General features: G+C 38.9%; 1 non-coding gene across 1 annotated transcript; it reads right to left on the bottom strand.

The window, feature by feature from the left end:
• Positions 1 to 6237: 6237 nt before the first annotated feature.
• Positions 6238 to 6341, bottom strand: LOC130984791 (small nucleolar RNA R71). Its single transcript, XR_009088701.1, has one exon. It is a non-coding gene; the product is annotated as a small nucleolar RNA R71 (small nucleolar RNA).
• Between the last annotated feature and the right edge of the window lie 13727 nt (positions 6342 to 20068).

Below are 20068 nucleotides of genomic sequence, written 5' to 3'. Positions count from 1 at the left end.
AGAGGCAATCCTAGAACTCTGACGCTCTTGATTATAAAACTTAAAAGATTTAAAGATGAAAGCCATAATCAGGGTGGTCCTCTAAGGTTCTTAATTCTAACTAAACTCTAACTAAAACTCTCAACTATTCACCTTTTCCCACAATCCTCCCAAACACCAGTAGAATTACACAGATAAACAAAATAAACAAAGCAAACACAAGTAGTTTACGAATACAGCAAATAGGACACATAGCAAGTAAACATGAATATCAATTAGGCAAACCCAAGAATGCAAACCAAAGCAAACAAGCAAATGCACATGATGTATTCCTATCCTATGGCTGTTGATATCAACTGTCGGTTACTTAGCCAATCTGACATGTCCTGGTAGCTAACCATGGATAGAACACCAAACACAGAGTAAGTGGGACCACACCGCAACCCTTGCATCTTACCCGCATACACGGAGTAGGGGGACAACTTCACCCTGCCTCTTATCCAGGTGGTGTTACAGTTCTCAACTCAGAGCAAGCGGCGATAAAATTCCACCCTTGCATCTTACCCAAAGCTTCGAACTCTTAACTGGAGCAAGTGGATAACACCACTGCATCTTACCCGACAATCTCACCTCTTACCCGGAGGCATATCACAATAAAATTCAAGTTCATTTATAATCATTCAATCATTAATTTATTTTTTCATACATCTTCAACATCTCTACACTTCTTTAACATGTACTCAGAGTGAGTGGTCATTGCCACCGCCTCTTACCCAGTCCCATATATCTCATTCAATTCATTCAAATTCAATCACCATCATACCTTAATGTCCTTATCCTCATCAACCCATTTCTATCTCAATTGAAATTCATTATTATCATCATCATAATTACATTAGTTAAATCAATGCTTCACAAGCTCGAAATCACCACCACACAATCATAATTCATTACTCTGCAAATTGCTTCATTCTCAAGTTACTATCCCTTTCTAACTTCACCTCATCACTAAGTATCCAACTAAGGTTTAGGGGCTAAAAGAGTAAAAATAGAGGTTTAGAGGTTCAAAATTAGGTTTTAAAAACATAAAATCCACTTTGTTGAAAACTGGGGTCACGCGTATGCGTGGGTTACACGTACGCGTGGGGCGTGCATTTTTCCATGCTTGCGTATACAAGCACCTTGCTCACATACGCGAGATGCCCAACCCGAATAGGTTGGTCATGTCACGTGCAGGTGGTCGCGTACGCAACCCCTCAAAAACCGCTACTCGCGTACACAAGCGCCCTGTTCGCGTACGCAAGCTATGCAGAACAACAAAAGTGTTGAATGCTGCAGAATTTTTAATTTTGCACTCCAAACTTCCGACGCACATAACTTTTTGTTTTAAAACATTTTCTCCCATTCTTTGAACAGCGTAAACTTCACAGACCCAATTTTCATATGAAACAAGTTTGAAACAATTTGAGGGTCCGGAGGCTGAGTTATACCTCGTCGAAGTTCAGCCAAAAACTAGTTTTTCACAAAATCTTCCAAACCTCTATTTTCACAAAACATCAATCACTAACCATATCCACTCAATAATACCCTGCACCAAAACATACCAAAATCATAGCAACACAGTCTCACACCCCACCATAACCAATCATACCTCAATTTTACATAATCGCATACGTAAATTCCTCAATTAACCAACAAGATCATCAACACTTCATCACCTATACATATTCATTATTATTACTTTGACAATCATCATTAAACCATCATTTAGCATTCTATTTCTATTGCCAACACAAATCACCAAGCCAATACTCAACATATTTCAACAATTATCAATTATCATCAAGGGTACTAAGCACTTAACATCTTCTTGCATTCACACCTAACTTATGGTCATCTAGCCTAAGTTTTCACAAGACACTATATATTAAATACGAGAAACCAAAATCATACCTTGGCCGATTTCTCGTTAATGCATGGAACACCTTACAATTAACCGCACTGCAAGCTTCCAAGATTCCAAAACCTCAACAACGAAACCCAGCCTCCGAAACTTGATCTCAAGCTTCCAAATTCTCAATTGGCTCCATTCAACACTCAATTTCAATCTATTATTATGATTATCACTATAATCAAAATAGAGCTCACTAATTTAACATATATACCAAGAGTTTGAGGGTGCTTACTTGACCCACAGCTCAAGTGAGCTAAACCCGACAATACCCACAAGTTAATTCGGTCCTAAACACCAAAATTAAACAATTTTCAACATCATTATTCATCAATTTTCTAAATTTAGGGAGGAAGAAACTGAAACTGAAAAGTGGATTCCATACCTAATCAATGTCTGGCCTTTGTAGAGCTTGACGCTGCGGTTGCATGGCCGCAAACGGTATGGCGATCGGAGCTCCAAATTGAAAGTTATATGAGATTTGGTAAAGGGTTAGGGTTTGAAACTTATCCCCTTCTTCCCTATTGTGTTTCTGCGTTCATTGATGAGCGGATAATTTATACGCTTTTTGGCATTGTTTTTAGGTAGTTTTTAGTAGGATCTAGCTACTTTTAGGGATTTTTTTATTAGTTTTTATGCAAAATTCACATTTCTGAACTTTACTATGAGTTTGTGTATTTTTCTGTGATTTCAGGTATTTTCTGGCTGAAATTGAGGGATCTGAGCAAAAATCTTATTCAGGCCGAAAAAGGACTGCTGATGTTGTTGGATTCTGACCTCCCTACACTCGAAATGGATTTTCTGGAGCTACAGAACTCCAAATGACGCGCTCTCAACTGCGTTGGAAAGTAGACATCCAGGACTTTTCAGAAATATATAATGGTCCATACTTTGTTTGAGCTTAGATGATGCAAATTGGCATTCAACACCAATTCCATGCTGCATTCTGGAGTAAAACTCCAGAAACACGTCACAAACCAGAGTTAAACACCAAAAACACGTTACAACATGGCGTTTAACCACAAGAGAAGCCTCTGCACGTGTAAAGCTCAAGCTCAACCCAAGCATACACCAAAGTGGGCCCCGAAAGCGGATTTCTACATTTAGACTTATTTCTGTAAACCCTAGTAACTAGTTTAGTATAAATAGAACTTTTTACTATTGTATTCAGTGTCTTTTTGACCATTGGTCTTTTTCCCTATTTTCGAATTCATATGTTATTTGGGGAGGCTGGCCATTCGGCCATTCCTAGACCTTGTTCTTATGTATTTTCAACGATGGAGTTTCTACACACCATAGATTAAGGTGTGGAGCTTTGCTGTACCTCGAGATTAATGCAATTACTATTATTCTTCTATTCAATTCAAGCTTATTCTTATTCTAAGATATTACTTGTACTTCAACCTGATGGATATGATGATTTGTGACACTCGTCATCATCTGTCCCTATGAATGCGTGCCTGACAACCACCTCCATTCTACAAGTGAAAGCTAGAGTGAATATCTCTTGGATTCCTTAATCAGAATCTTCGTGGTATAAGCTAGAATCCATTGGCAGCATTCTTGAGAATCCGGAAAGTCTAAACCTTGTCTGTGGTATTCCGAGTAGGATTCAGGGATTGAATGACTGTGACGAGCTTCAAACTCACGAGTGTTGGGCGTAGTGACAGACGCAAAAGGATCAATGGATCTTATTCCGACATGATCGAGAACCGACAGATGATTAGTCGTGCTGTGACAGAGCATTTGGACCATTTTCACTGAGAGGATGGGAAGTAGCCATTGACAACGGTGACGCCCTACATACAGCTTGCCATAGAAAGGGGTAAGAAGGATTGGATGAAAGCAGTAGGAAAGCAGAGATTCAGAAGGAACACAATATCTTCATGCGCTTGTCTGAAATTCCCACCAATGAATTACATAAGTATCTCTATCTCTATTTTATGCTTTATTTACTTCATATTTTCGAAAACCATTATAACCATTATTATTTGCCTGACTGAGATTTACAAGATGACCATAGCTTGCTTCATACCAATAATCTCCGTGGGATCGACCCTTACTCACGTAAGGTATTACTTGGACGACCCAGTGCATTTTCTGGTTAGTTGTGCGAAATTGTGACAAAATGTGATTAACGTTTGAGAGCTCCAAGTCTTTGGCGCCATTGTTGATGATCACAATTTACGCGCACCAAGTTTTTGGCGCCGTTGCCGGGGATTGTTCGAGTTTGGACAACTGACGGTTCATCTTGTTGCTCAGATTAGGTAATTTTCTTTTCAAAAAATTTTCAAAATTTTTCTTTGTTTTCGTTTTTCCAAAAATTAATTTTCGAAAAAAATAATAAAATACAAAAAATTAATAAAATAAAAAAAACCAAAACTATTTTTGTGTTTCTTGTTTGAGTCTAGTGTCAATTTTTAAGTTTGGTGTCAATTGCATATTTTTTTTTCAAAAAATTTTTCCAAAAAAATTCATGCATGTGTTCTTCATGATCTTCAAGTTGTTCTTGATAAGTCTTCTTGTTTGATCTTCATATTTTTTTTTGTTTTGTGTCATTTGTTGTTTTTCATATGCATTTTTGCATTCATAGTATCTAAGCATTACAAATTTCTAAGTTTGGTGTCTTGCATGTTTTTTTTTTCTTGAAAATTTTCAAAAATAAGTCTTAATGTTCATTTTGATCTTCAAAGTGTTCTTGATGTTCATCTTGACATTCAAAGTGTTCTTGCATGCATCATTGGTTTTGATCCAAAATTTTCATGTTTTGGGTCATATTTGTGTTTTTCTCTCTTCATTAAAAATTCAAAAAAAATAAAAAATATATATTTTTCTTATTTTACTCATAATTTTCGAAATCTTTGGGTTGACTTAGTCAAAAATTTTTAAAATTAGTTGTTTCTTGTTAGTCAAGTCAAGATTTCAATTTTAAAAATCTTATCTTTTCAAAATCTTTTTCAAAAATCAAATCTTTTTCATTTTTCTTATTATTTTTCGAAAATTTTAAAAAGTGATTTCAAAATCTTTTTCTTAATTTCATTTCAAAATTTCGAAAACTTTACTAACAATTAATGTGATTGATTCAAAAATTTGAAGTTTGTTACTTTCTTGTTAAGAAAGGTTCAATCTTTAAATTCTAGAATCATATCTTTTAGTTTCTTGTTAGTCAAGTAATCAATTTTAATTTTAAAAATCAAATCTTTTTAACCTCTTTTTCAAATCTTTTTTTTAAATAAATTTCAATGATATCTTTTTAATCATATCTTTTCAAAAATATCTTTTTCAAATCATATTTTTTTCAAAATCAATTTCAAAATCTTTTCTAACTACTTATCTTTTCAAAATTGATTTTCAAAATCTTTTTCAACTAACTAATTGACTTTTTGTTTGTTTCTTATCTTTTTCAAAACCACCTAACTACTTTTCTCTCTCTAATTTTCGAAAATCACCTCCCTCTTTTTCAACATTCTTTTAATTAACTAATTGCTTCAAATTTTAATTTTAATTTTATTTCTTCTCTTAATTTTCGAAAATCACTAACTATTTTTCAAAAACTATTTTCGAATTTCTCTCTCTCATGTTCTTCTATTTATTTATTTAATTACTAACACTCTTCTCTTCATCTAAAAATTCGAACTCTCTCTTATCCTCTATGTTCGAATTTTTCTCATCCTTCTTCTATTCTTTTCTTCTTCTACTCACATAAAGGAATCTCTATACTGTGACATAGAGGATTCCTCTTCCTTTTCTGTTCTCTTCTTTTTCATATGAGCAGGAGCAAGGACAAGAACATTCTTGTTGAAGCAGATGATAAACCTGAAAGGACTCTGAAGAGGAAGCTAAGAGAAGTTAAAGCACAACAATTCAGAGAAAACCTTACAGAGAATCTCGAAAAAGAAAGAGACATGGTTGAACCCAATAACAATGGTGGAGGCGCAAGGAGGATGCTTGGTGATTATACTACACCTACTTCTAACTTTTATGGAAGAAGCATCTCAATCCCTGCCATTGGAGCAAACAATTTTGAGCTGAAGCCTCAACTAGTTGCTCTGATGCAATAGAACTGCAAGTTTCATGGACTTCCATCAGAAGATCTCTATCAGTTCTTAACTAAATTCTTGCAGATCTATGATACTGTTAAGACTAATGGAGTAGATCCTGAAGTCTACAGGCTCATGCTTTTCCCTTTTGCTGTAAGAGACATGGCTAGAACATGGTTGGACTCACAACCTAAAGATAGCCTAGACTATTGGGATAAGCTGGTCACGGCCTTCTTGGCTAAGTTCTTTCCTCCTTAAAAGCTGAGCAAGCTTAGAGTGGATGTTCAGACCTTCAAGCAAAAAGATGGTGAATTTCTCTATGAAGCTTGGGAAAGATACAAGCAGTTGACCAAAAAGTGTCCTTTTGGCTTGCTTTCAGAGTGGACCATTTTGGATATATTCTATTATGGTCTATCTGAGTTCTCTAAGATGTCACTGGACCATTCTGCAGGTGGATCCATTCACCTAAAGAAATGCCTGCAGAAGCTCAAGAACTCATTGACATGGTTGCAAATAACGAATTCATGTACACCTCTGAGAGGAATTCTGTGAGTAATAGGATGCCTCAGAGGAAGGGAGTTCTTGAAATTGATGCTCTGAATGCCATATTGGCTCAGAACAAAATGTTGACTCAGTAAGTCAACATGATTTCTCAGAGTCTGAATGGATGGCAAAATGCATCCAACAGTACTAAAGAGGCATCTTCTGAAGAAGAAGCTTATGATCCTGAGAACCCTGCAATGGCAGATGTGAATTACATGGGTGAACCCTATGGGAACACTTATAATTCCTCATGGAGAAATCATCCAAATTTCTCATGGAAGGATCAACAGAAGCCTCAACAAGGCTTTAATAATGGTGGAAGAAACAGGCTTAGCAATAGCAAGCCTTTTCCATCATCTTCTCAGCAACAGACAGAGAATTCTGAGCAGAGCCCCTCTAGCTTAGCAAACATAGTCTCTGATCTATCTAAGGCCACTTTAAGTTTCATAAATGAAACAAGGTCCTCCATTAGAAACTTGGAGGCACAAGTGGGTCAGCTGAGTAAGAAAATCACTGAAACTCCTCCTAGTACTCTCCCAAGCAATATAGAAGAGAATCCAAAAAGAGAGTGCAAGGCCATTGACATTATCAAAATGGCCAAATCCAAGGAGGAAGGGGAGGATGTGAATCCCAGTGAGAAAGACCTCCTGGGACATCCCTCAGACAGAAAGAAGTTCCCTATTGAGGACCTAAAGGAATCTGAGGCTCACCTAGAGACCATTAAACTTCCTTCTGCCATTCATGAGCTCTGAGAACTATTCTTCCTCTGAAGAGGATGAAGATGTAACTAAAGAGCAAGTTGCTCAATATGCAGGAGCCATAATGAAGCTGAATGCCAAGTTGTTTGGTAATGAGACTTGGAAAGGTGAACCTCCCTTGCTCATTAGTGAACTAAATACATGGGTTCAGCAAACTCTACTTCAAAAGAAACAAGATCCTGGTAAATTCTTAATACCCTGTACCATAGGCACCATGACCTTTGAGAAGGCTCTGTGTGACCTGGGGTCAGGTATAAATCTTATGCCACTCTCTGTAATGGAGAAACTGGGGATCTTAGAGGTACAAGCTGCAAGAATCTCATTAGAGATGGCAGACAAGTCACTAAAACAAGCTTATGGATTGGTAGATGACGTGTTGGTAAAGGTTAAAGGCCTTTACATCCCTGCTGATTTCATAATCTTAGACACTGGAAAGGATGAGAATGAATTCATCATTCTTGGAAGACCCTTCCTAGCCACAGCAAGAGTTGTGATTGATGTTGACAAAGGAGAGCTAGTCCTTCAATTGAATGGGGACTACCTTGTGTTTAAAGCTCAAGGATCTTCTTCTGCAACTATGGAGAGGAAGCATGAAAAGCTTCTCTCAATACAGAGTCAAACAAAGCCCCTACAATCAAACTCTAAGTTTAGTGTTGGGAGGCCACAACCAAACTCTAAGTTTGGTGTTGAACCCCCACATTTAAACTTTAAGTTTGGTGTTGGGAGGTCCCAACAATGCTCTGATGATCTGTGAAGCTCCATGAGAGCTCACTATCAAGCTATTGACATTAAAGAAGCGCTTATTTGGAGGCAACCCAATTTTTATTTATCTATATTTTTATTGTTCTTTTATGTTTTATTAGGTTCATGATCATGTGGAGTTATAAAACAATTGCTAAAATTAAAAACAGAATCAAAAATAGCAAAAGAAACAGCACACCCTGGAGGAAGAGCTTACTGGCGTTTAAACGCTAGTAAGGAGCATCTGGCTGGCGTTCAACGCCAGAACAGAGCATGAATCTGGTGTTGAACGCCAGAAACAAGCAGCAGTCTGGCGTTTAAATGCCAGGATTGCACCCTGAGGAAAGCTGGCGTTTAACGCCAGCAACAAGCATCAGGCTGACGTTAAACGCAAGAAACATGCTACATTTGGGCGTTTAACGCCAGAAACAAGCTTCAGTCTAGCGTTAAACGCCAGGATTGCATGCAGATGGCATTTTACACGCCTAATTGGTGCAGGGATGATAAATCCTTGACACCTCAGGATCTGTGGAACCCACAGGATCCCCACCTACCTCAACTCACCTTCTCTCTTCTTCACACAATCCAATAATACTCTTCCCTAAACACCCTTCACCAATCACCTCAATCTCTCTTCCCCATCACCTCTTCACCACTCACATCCATCCACTCTTCCCCATAAACCCCACCTACCTTCAAATTCAAAATCTTTTTCCCACCCAAGCCCACCCTAAATGACCGAACCTACTACCCTCTCCCTCTCCTCCATATCTTCTTCTTCTTCTTCTATTCTTTCTTCTTTTGCTCGAGGGTGAGCAACATTCTAAGTTTGGTGTGGTAAAAACATAGCTTTTTTGTTTTTCCATAACTATTGATGGCACCTAAGACTGGAAAAACCTCTAGAAAGAGGAAAAGGAAGACAAAAGCTTCCACCTCCGAGTCATGGGAGATGGAGAGATTCATCTCAAGGGTCCATAGCTCAATAGTAGAGCATTTAACTGCACATCAAGAGAGCCCACTCATGGACCTCAACATGATCATGAGGAATTTCCTCATCAAGAAATTCCTGAGATACCTCAGGAGATACATTTTCCTCCATACAATTATTGGGAGCAACTAAAGATAGGAGCACCAAAATCACTAGGGATCAGGCAACAGAGGCAAGGAAGAGACATAGAGGAGCTCAAGAACACCATTGGTCCTTCAAGGAGAAGGCACCACCATCACTAAGGTGGACTCATTCCTTAACTTCCTTGTTCTTATCTCTCTATTTTTTGGCTTTTGAGCTTCATGTTTGTCTATGTTTGTGTCTTTATTACATGATCATTAGTGTCTAGTGTCTATGTCTTAAGGCTATGAATAATTCCATGAATCCTTCACCTTTCTTAAATGAAAATGTTTTTAATACAAAAGAACAAGAAGTACATGAGTTTCGAATTCATCCTTAAAATTAGTTTAATTATATTGATGTGGTGACAATACTTTTTATTTTCTGAATGAATGCTTGAACAGTGCATATTTTTTATCTTGTTGTTTATGAATGTTAAAATCGTTGACTCTTGAAAGAATGATAAAAAAGAGAAATGTTGTTGATGATCTGAAAAATTATAAAATTGATTCTTGAAGCAAGAAAAAGCAGTGAAAAAGAATAAGCTTGCGGAAAAAAAAGGGTGAAAAATAAAAGAAAAAGATAGCAAACAGAAAAAGCCAAAAGCTCTTTAAACCAAAAGGCAAGAGCAAAAAGCCAATAGCCCTTAAAACCAAAAGGCAAGGGTAAAAAGGATCCAAGGCTTTGAGCATCAATGGATAGGAGGGCCCAAGGAAATAAAATCCAGGCCTAAGCAGCTAAATCAAGATGTTCCTAACCATGTGCTTGTGGCATGCAGGTCCAAGTGAAAAGCTTAAGACTGAGTGGTTAAAGTCGTGATCCAAAGCAAAAAGAGTGTGCTTAAGAGCTCTGGACACCTCTAACTGGGGACTTTGGCAAAGCTGAGTCATAATCTGAAAAGGTTCACCCAGTTATGTGTTTGTGGCATTTATGTATCCGGTGGTAATACTAGAAAACAAAGTGCTTAGGGCCACGGCCAAGACTCATAAAGTAGCTGTGTTCAAGAATCAACATACTAAACTAGGAGAATCAATAACACTATTTGAACTTTGAGTTTCTAGAGATGCCAATCATTCTAAACTTCAAAGGATAAAGTGAGATGCCAAAACTGTTCAGAAGCAAAAAGCTATAAGTCCCACTCATCTAATTAGAACTAATATTCATTGATATTTTGAGATTTATAGTATATTCTCTTCTTTTTATCCTATTTGATTTTCAGTTGCTTGGGGACAAGCAACAATTTAAGTTTGGTGTTGTGATGAGCGGATAATTTATACGCTTTTTGGCATTGTTTTTAGGTAGTTTTTAGTAGAATCTAGCTACTTTTAGGGATGTTTTTATTAGTTTTTATGCAAAATTCACATTTCTAGACTTTACTATGAGTTTGTATATTTTTTTATGATTTCAGGTATTTTCTGGCTGAAATTGATGGATCTGAGCAAAAATTTGATTCAGGCTGAAAAAGGACTGCTGATGTTGTTGGATTCTGACCTCCCTGCACTCGAAATGGATTTTCTGGAGCTACAGAACTCCAAATGGCGCGCTCTCAACTGCGTTGGACAGTAGACATCCAGGGCTTTCCAGCAATATATAATGATCCATACTTTGTTCGAGCTTAGACGACGCAAATTGGCGTTCAACGCCAGTTCCATGCTGCATTCTGGAGTAAAACGCCAGAAACACGTCACAAACCAGAGTTAAACGCCAAAAACACGTAACAACTTGGCGTTTAACCACAAGAGAAGCCTCTGCACGTATAAAGCTCAAGCTCAACCCAAGCACACACCAAAGTGGGCCCCGAAAGCGGATTTCTACATTTAGACTTATTTCTGTAAACCCTAGTAACTAGTTTAGTATAAATAGAACTTTTTACTATTGTATTCAGTGTCTTTTTTACCATTGGTCTTTTTCCCTATTTTCGAATTCATATGTCATTTGGGGAGACTAGCCATTCGACCATGCCTAGACCTTGTTCTTATGTATTTTCAACGGTGGAGTTTCTACACACCATAGATTAAGGTGTGGAGCTCTGCTGTACCTCGAGAATTAATGCAATTACTATTGTTCTTCTATTCAATTCAAGCTTATTCTTATTCTAAGATATTACTCGTACTTCAACCTGATGGATATGATGATCTGTGACACTCATCATCATCCGTCCCTATGAACGCGTGCCTAACAACCACCTCTGTTCTACAAGCAAAAGCTAGAGTGAATATCTCTTGGATTTCTTAATCAGAATCTTCGTGGTATAAGCTAGAATCCATTGGCAGCATTCTTGAGAATCAGAAAAGCCTAAACCTTGTCTGTGGTATTCCGAGTAGGATTCAGGGATTGAATGACTGTGACGAGCTTCAAACTCACGAGTGTTGGGCGTAGTGACAGACGCAAAAGGATCAATGGATCATATTCCGACATGATCGAGAACCGACAGATGATTAGCCGTGCTGTGACAGAGCATTTGGACCATTTTCACTGAGAGGATGGGAAGTAGCCATTGACAACGGTGACGCCCTACATACATCTTGCCATAGAAAGGAGTAAGAAGGATTGGATGAAAGCAGTAGGAAAGCAGAGATTCAGAAGGAACACAGTATCTTCATGCGCTTGTCTGAAATTCCCACCAATGAATTATATAAGTATCTCTATCTCTATTTTATGCTTTATTTTCTTCATATTTTTGAAAACCATTATAACCATTATTATCCGCATGACTGAGATTTACAAGATGACCATAGCTTGCTTCATACCAACAATCTCCGTGGGATCGACCCTTACTCACGTATGGTATTACTTGGACGACCCAGTGCACTTGCTGGTTAGTTGTGCGAAGTTATGACAAATTGTGATTCACGTTTGAGAGCTCCAAGTCTTTGGCGCCATTATTGATGATCACAATTTACGCGCACCATTCATCACATGCATAGGAAAGAAAATGAGCTAAAATTCATTGTATAAGTAAGTTGGGTTGGGTCTTTGGATCCGGTTCGACTGGTTTGGCCCGTTCGGCCAAATTCTTTAAAATTAGTGTCAAAATTCTTATCTTAATTAGCTCTATCTTATTAAACTATAAAATTTTATTTTCTAATTTTCTTGATTAATAATTAATTTATTAGCTAATTATTTACTAATTTCTCAGGTTTTACATGGCGGGCGCACAAGGCTGGCATCTTTCTTTCCTTTTTTTTAAAGCTTATCAAAACGTCATCGTTTCAATAAAACCCGTTGATTACGGTTCACATCCAATTTCTAATTGAATGGTTTTAGGTGATGAACCAAACCGTTGATGCCATGGATTCACGGTTAGATTGGTCCAACTGATCAATCTGGTCTGACTTTCAAAACGATGATCTTCTATTATGCTAGGATGTAATATAATTTTGTGTGTAATGGGCATCGTTGTCATTATATATTGTTAGGGACGAAACAAAACATTCCTCGCTTCGAAACAATGCCATTTTCAATGATGGGAGCCAAATTGTCCCATTACCTTTTTAAAACAGACAATGTCAGCTTCGTAACAAAGACATAAGTGATACATGAGAATCCGGCCTGCCACATCAACCGACTCTATTACGTTTGGCTAAGAAAATTATAAGAAAGGACTCATATGTCATGCAATTCAAATGACGAGAGATGGTTTTGTATTTGTCAATTTTGAGTAACACATTTGTTCTTGAATTAAAAGGTCATATATTTATATGTCACTTTTTTAAAAATAAAAGACAAATAAAAGTTATCTATGTTTTAAACCTAAAAGCTTCAGCCATTGAGTAAAACAGGTGACCATAGTTATAAAAGTTGGACCGATTCGGACAATTGGATCGAAAAATCGATGAACTGAACTCAAAACCGATTCGAGTTGAGCATAGGATCGAAAAAAATAAGAACCAATAAAAATTGATTTGATCCGACCGATTTTATTAAAAACCGATAAACCGACAAGTTTTTTAATGAGAACTGGTTCAAAATTAAAATTCTTTGAAAAAATTAAAAAAAAAACTACTTGTTCTTACCGACTTGGGTTGAGGTATAGGTCGTCCTTTTGGGAAGATCAGTATGCCTCGAAGGTGCGATTTCAACGTCTTCTGCGAAGGATGACCAGGAGGGGGAGGTACCTGCAAAGGCACTCCAACGCTCAAGTCAGTGAGAGAATTTGTGAATATGGAGAGATTTCTTGGAAAGATTGCGTACCTTCTTCGTTCTGATCTTTTGCTTTTATGCTAGTTCGGACCGTTTCTCTGAGGTGTAACGCTCAGGAGGAGCATTAATTGTGTATCCGACGTTACGGGAATAAATACCAGTTATTGCCAATGGTCGGTTGAGGCGTTACCGAGCTATAACTCGTAACCGATCTTACTGGTCATATCACAGCCCCTAAGCTTAGCCTGGCCTTGAAGAGACGGGTTGAGCTTTTTAGACGAGTTATGGCTCGGTATATGGAGCCCCCAGGTCAACATGGCTCATTCAATTCAATTTATCTCCATTTATTGAAATATTTCGAAACTGCCTGGTTTCTTGGTTTTTGTGTACTGTTATCATGATGAGTTGGTTCAATTTCCAAAGTTGCTTTGTAACCGTTGTAAGTGGGTTGAATGAACGGTTTGGATTAACTTATGGAACTCAAAGGTTTATTTAATTAGTGGCTTAGTTTGAAGATGGGATTTTTCGGTTACCTTGTTTAAGTTGAAGCATCACGTTTTGGTAAAAGCATGGGTACTAGAGGTTAGTAAGTTATCTCTGCTCTCTACCGTTTCAAATTTCTTAGTGAAAAATGGCTGATAAGAAAGAAAAATTGTTACCACGGGTTGATAATGATGAAGATTATGGTTGGGTTGAGAAAGATGTGCACATTCGTGGTTCGTTGTTTTCTGACATTGAGAGTGTTAATAGGGTAAATCTGGGTAGGATTGTTAGGGCTGGGTTTCGGGTTGAACTTTTGCCATGCAGCCGCTCTGAGCGTGTCTTTCATAGGAGAAATGATTTTCAAAGTTTTTATATGTATAGTTGTGTTATGGAAGAATTACGAGTAAAGCTTCCGTTTACTGCTTTTGAGTGTAATGTATTGAGGCAAATGAATTGTGCCCCATCTCAAATACACCCGAATGGGTGGGCCTTCATCAGGTGTTTTCAGGCTCTAATGGACTTTCTTGAAATTGAAGCTGATGTAGAATTGTTTTTCTGTTTGTTTCAAGCTAAAGGAGTATGGAAAGGGTTATGGGTTAATTTGAATAGTACACCGGGTTTCTCTGTTTTCAAACTGTATAAGTCATCCTTTAAGGATTTTAAAGAAATGTTTTTGAAAGTGAAGTCCGTTGATGAGGAATTTCCTTTTTATATTGATGAACATTTGGGGGAGAAATTTCCCATGTATTGGTGTTGTCATCCACAACATATATTGGGTGTTGATCTTATAAACAGTCGGAATGAATGTATAATTTCATTTCTGATGGAGATGGTTAGAAAAGGTGGTTTAATCTCTGTTTCTGATCTGCTTCCCTGGGAGGAAGATAAGAGTGCTGTTATTGAATATTTTGGTAAGAACTTGAAAAAATTCTGTGCTGGATTTACTGTTTCTAGTTGATTGATCAATTAGTATTTTATGTTGCAGCTGGCAGTTTCCCTGGTGTGACAGCATCTAGTCTGAGGTCGAGGTTCAAGGCCAAGAATTTTGAGGGATCTTCGTCCACTCAAGAGAAAGTTGATGGGGGCGCCGAAGTTAATCAGCCCCCTCCGAGGAAGAAACCGATTGTGTTTAAGAAGAGGAAATCGGAATCTGCTTTGATTGAGGAGGTGCAAGGGAAAGATGGAAGTGTTGCGCTGGAGGATTTATCAACTTTTTTGGTGAAACAAGAAAAGTTGCATGTCTTTGAAAGTGAAGGAGAAAGTTCCTCGGTGTGGAGTACAAGGTTTCCTTTTAGTGTTGTGGCGGATGAGGTCGTTCAGGCTTCGATGGATAATAGACGAGTGGAGGAGGCTGGAGATCTAGGGGTGGATCAATTCTTACAGGTGTTATTTGTTTTATCTGTGTTATATATATATATATATATATATATATATATATATATTTTTTTTTTTTTTTGAACACTGATGCCGTGTTTGTTAGGTGCTGGGCTTTCGTTTGGCTAGCATTGGAAGAAGTCAGGAGAAGAAGCATAGGAAGTTGATTGGTGAGGCTTCTCAAGTTGCCGAGTTAAAGGAGCAACTCTTGCTGAAGGAAAAAGGTTTAAGTGAGTTGAAGAAAAAGCTTTCCGAAGTTGAAACTGAATTGAAAGTGGAAAAGGAGTGTCATGAAGAGATTTCTGGTCTGTTGAAGAAGAAAGAGAATGATTTGACGAATTTGAGTGATCAGATTGTCAAAGTGTCGGCCAAAATGAAAGAGGTTGAAACTCGTAAAGAAGGGGATATTTTGGATGCATTTGCTGAGGGTTTTCAGCGAGCTGTCAATCAAGCAAAATTTCTGTTTCCCGAAGGAGATTTTGCTGCTATGGATCCCGGTAAGGTAATTCGGGATGGGGACCTTGTTGATGATGAGGAGACTAATGAGGAAGGAGATGAAAATTTGGGCAGCTGAGAATTTTCTTTTAGTAGCTTTTGCTGTATGCTTGAATTTGCCAAGTAATAGTTTTGGCTTTTGTTAAATTTTGATACTTTTGATCATAAGAACTGTTTGTTTGAAGACTGACTTGATTAGGGTTGTATGTTTTCCTAATCATGTATTCTGTTGCCTTTGCTTGGCATTAATAGCAGCTTAAGTTATATTGTTTGCGCATTCGTCTTATAATAATGCGACTTTTAGGTGTGATCGGTTTCTCCCCTTGGGGGAGTTTTAGTCTTTATCTGTAGTGAATTCCCTTTCGGGTGATTTTGTGATTTGTAAAAAATGCATATCAAATAAAATGAAAGTTACATTTTATTAACAGCAGTACCTGTGATATCAAGTTTTCAAGGTAAGCCAGCCTCATTAAAACCTCCAAAAGCCAAAAAACCCTTTGGGGAAAAATGCTTATGGTAGGAAAAAGAGTACTGGCATGCTGCTTAACTGTAATATCGTTTCAAGGAACCAACATTCCATGTGTTCGGGAGTATAGTGCCATCTAATTCTTCCAACTTGTATGCTCCTCTCCCGAGGACTTCATGTATTCTGTATGGGCCATCCCATGTTGCCGCGAGTTTCCCATGGGAGGGAGGTCGGCGAGCTTGCTCGGTCTTTCTGAGAACCAAATCGTGCTTATTGAAGGATCTTTGGTGCACCTTCTGTGCATATCGTCGGCTAAGTTGTTGCTGTAATGCTCGGTGTCTGACTGCTGCTGCTTCTTGGACTTCTTCAATTAAGTCAAGCTCGGCCCGTCTAGCATTATTATGTTCTTCTGCTAACGTCCGCATTGAGCCTAATGATACTTCTATGGGGATCATGGCTTCAGACCCATATACCAAACGGAATGGGGTTTCTTTGGTTGTCGAGTGAGCTGTAGTATTATATGCCCATACTATTTCTGGGATGAGTTTGGCCCATAAGCCTTTTGCAATCTCGAGCTTTTTGCGTAGGGCCTGCAGGATGACCTTATTGGCGGCTTCTGCTAATCCGTTGGATTGCGGATGTTCAACAGATGAGAAGTGTTGTTTGATTTTCAGATTCTGCAAAAAATTCTTAAAACTTTGGTCTATAAACTGTCGACCATTGTCAGTTGTAATGTGATTAGGTATACCAAATCTGCAGATTATGCTTTTCCAAACGAAGTTTATCATTTGTTCGGATGTTATTTTAGCCAAAGGTTGTGCTTCTATCCATTTAGAAAAATAGTCAATCGCGACTACCAGATATTTTACCTGTCTTGGAGCAGTGGGAAATGGTCCTAGAATGTCGATTCCCCATTTGTCAAATGGCCAGCTTATCGTCGAACTATGCAGATGTTCTGCTGGCAGGTGAATGATCGGTGCATGCTTCTGACAATTTTCACAAGTTCGTACTTTGCGTTTGCTATCCTCTTGGATCGTCGGCCAATAAAAACCTGCTCGGAGGATTTTCTGTGACAGGCTTCGTGCCCCAGAATGTATTCCGCAAATGCCCTCGTGGGCTTCGGACAGCACAAGGTCGGCGTCTACCCTGTTCAAACATTTTAACAAAGGTCGAGAGAATCCTCGCCTATAAAGATTGTCATTTAACAGTGTAGTAGGAGGCCTGCCTTCGGAATTTATTTTTGTTTGGATTTCTTCTGGGATGAGACCAGAACGAATATTGGATGTAAGGGTATTGCCAATTGTCATTATTAGTTGTGTTAAAAACAGTAAATACATCAATGCTCAGTTTATCTAGAGTTGACTGTAATAGAGTGGCGGTGTGTGCTTGTGTAGTTGCTAATTTTGACAGAATATCTGCCCTATGGTTCTGCTCTCTAGGTATGTGAGTAATGTTTATTTTTGAAAAATTTTTCAGCAGTTGTTGGACAATATCTAAGTATTGCAATAAATCGGGTCCTTTGTTTGAAAAACTGTGGTTTACTTGTTGAACTACTAACAATGATCGCAATAACCTTTAAGTCGTGATATGTAAATCATTGGCTAACCTGAGCCCTGCTATGAGGGCCTCGTATTCAGATTGGTTATTGCTGGCCCTGAATGAGAATCTGAGGGAATGCTCGAGAACTATGCCATCCGAGCTTTCGAGTAATATTCCGGCCCCAGCGCCTTGAGGGTTGGAAGCTCCGTCTACAAACAAGGTCCATACTGTACTTGGGACGTCGGAGCTTGGTTCGGTGAGCTCGGCGACAAAGTCGACGAGGTATTGGGACTTGACCGACCCTCTCGGCTGGTATTGAATGTCAAATTCTGACAATTCAATAGCCCATTTGATTAGTCTTCCTGCCAGCTCGGGCTTTGACAGAACTTGTCGGAGAGGCTGCTCGGTTCGGACAATGATCGTGTGGCTTTGAAAAATATGGTCGAAGACGCCTAGATGAGAATACGAGAGCTAGGGCGAGCTTTTTCCAGCTTTGGGTAACGAAGCTCGGCATTCTGCAAGGTCTTGCTCACAAAGTATACTGGTTGTTGCTTCTTATCTGTTTCTGTTACAAGAGCAGAGCTAATGGCAAAGTCAGTAATAGACAAATATATATACAACGGTTCGCCATACTTTGGTTTTTGCAGTATAGGTGGTTTTGAAAGGAATTCTTTTATATTTTTGAAAGCTATTTCACACTCTTGATTCCATTCAAAATGTTTTGCATTCTTTTTTAGACACTGAAAAAATTTTGAAGACTTAGGGGCCAAACATGGTAAGAATCTAGAAAGAGCGGCTAATCGTCCTGTTAGCCTCTGAACTTCCTTGATTGTGGACGGAGTGTGCATGTCGAGTATTGCGCGACACTTTTCTGGATTTGCTTCAATTCCTCGGCTTGTGAGGATAAATCCGAGGAATTTTCCTCCTCGGACTCCGAAGGCACACTTCTCTGGATTTAACCTCATATTATATTGCCGTATTTGGCCGAAGACTTCGGCCAGGTCCTGAATGTGAGAGTCTCCGGGTTTGGTTTTGGCGACCATGTCGTCAACATAAACCTCTATGTTCCGCCCTATCTGCTGTTCGAAAATCTTGTTCATTAACCGTTGATATGTTGCCCCTGCATTCTTTAAACCAAAAGGCATAACGTTATAGCAGTAATTACCATTCTCGGTTATGAAAGCCGTTTTTTCTTGATCTGTTGGGTGCATGAGAATCTGGTTATAACCAGAATATGCATCCATGAAACTTAAGGTGCCGTAACCACAAGAGTTATCAACCAGAGTATCAATACAGGGTAAAGGGTAAGCGTCCTTGGGACACGCTTTGTTTAAATCAGTAAAGTCGACGCACATGCGCCACTTACCATTATTTTTCCTTACCATAACCACATTGGCCAGCCATGTGGTGAATCTGATTTCCCTGATGAAATTGGCATCTATTAGCTTTTTAACCTCGTTTATTGATGCTTCTCGCTTTTCGAGGCCGAGGTTTCTTTTTTTCTGTGAGATTGGTCGGGCTGCTGGGTTTAATGCTAATTTGTGTGTTATAACCGATGGATCTATTCCTGGCATGTCAGCAGAAGTCCATGCAAATAGATCGGAATTTTCTCGGAGGAAATTTTCAAGGCTCTCCTTGTCTTTCGGGCTGAGGGAAGTGCCGACAAAGGTGAACTTCATCGGATCATTGCCTAATGTTATCTTCGTCAAGTCTTCGTTTGGCGTAGGCCGATCTTCAAAGTCGGCTCGGGGGTCCAACTCGGCTGATGTTATTGGCTCGGAATTTATGGAATTAACTTGTTGCCGTCCGAGCTTTTTGGGTGGCTTTAAGCATATTGTAATTGTCGGGCCTCCTGGAGGTCGCGTGAACTGTACCTATGAGATTGTCCTGCAGGAAACTTGACACAAAGTGAATAGTAGATACGATTGCAGCAAATTTATTTAAAAATGGTCTACCTAGAATGATATTATAAGGGCTAAAACAATCGACCACGAGGTATTGGATATCCTGTGTTTTATGTAATGGTTGCTCACCGAGTGTGGTTGTAACTCTCCGGAAAATCCGACCAGGTCCCCGAAGTATGGTTGCAGGATATTACTGCTCAGCTTCATCTTTTCGAAGGTGGATGGAATAAGACATCGGCACTGCTTCCCGGATCGAGTAAGACTTTCTTTACTATGAGGTCTCCTAGCTGGATGGAGATTACGACTGGATCATCGAGGTTGCTGCTGACACCGTTAAAGTCGGCTGGTCAGAAAGTCACCTCTGGGACATCTATCAACGGCTGGGAATCCTTTAGTCCGTCTGCGACCGTCAACATAGCTCGGTACGTGCGTTTTCGGGCCGAGCTTGTGTGGCCGCCTCCTGCGTAGCCCCCTGAAATGCAATTTATTATACCTCTTGGTTGGGACGGTGCCTTTTCTTTCCCTTTAGCGGAGGTGTTTGCAG

Source organism: Arachis stenosperma, chromosome 5 (assembly GCF_014773155.1).
Source record: "Arachis stenosperma cultivar V10309 chromosome 5, arast.V10309.gnm1.PFL2, whole genome shotgun sequence".
NCBI lineage: Eukaryota > Viridiplantae > Streptophyta > Magnoliopsida > Fabales > Fabaceae > Arachis > Arachis stenosperma.
The sequence above is the reverse complement of the archived record's forward strand: the minus strand, read 5'-3'. Positions and strand labels throughout refer to the sequence as shown.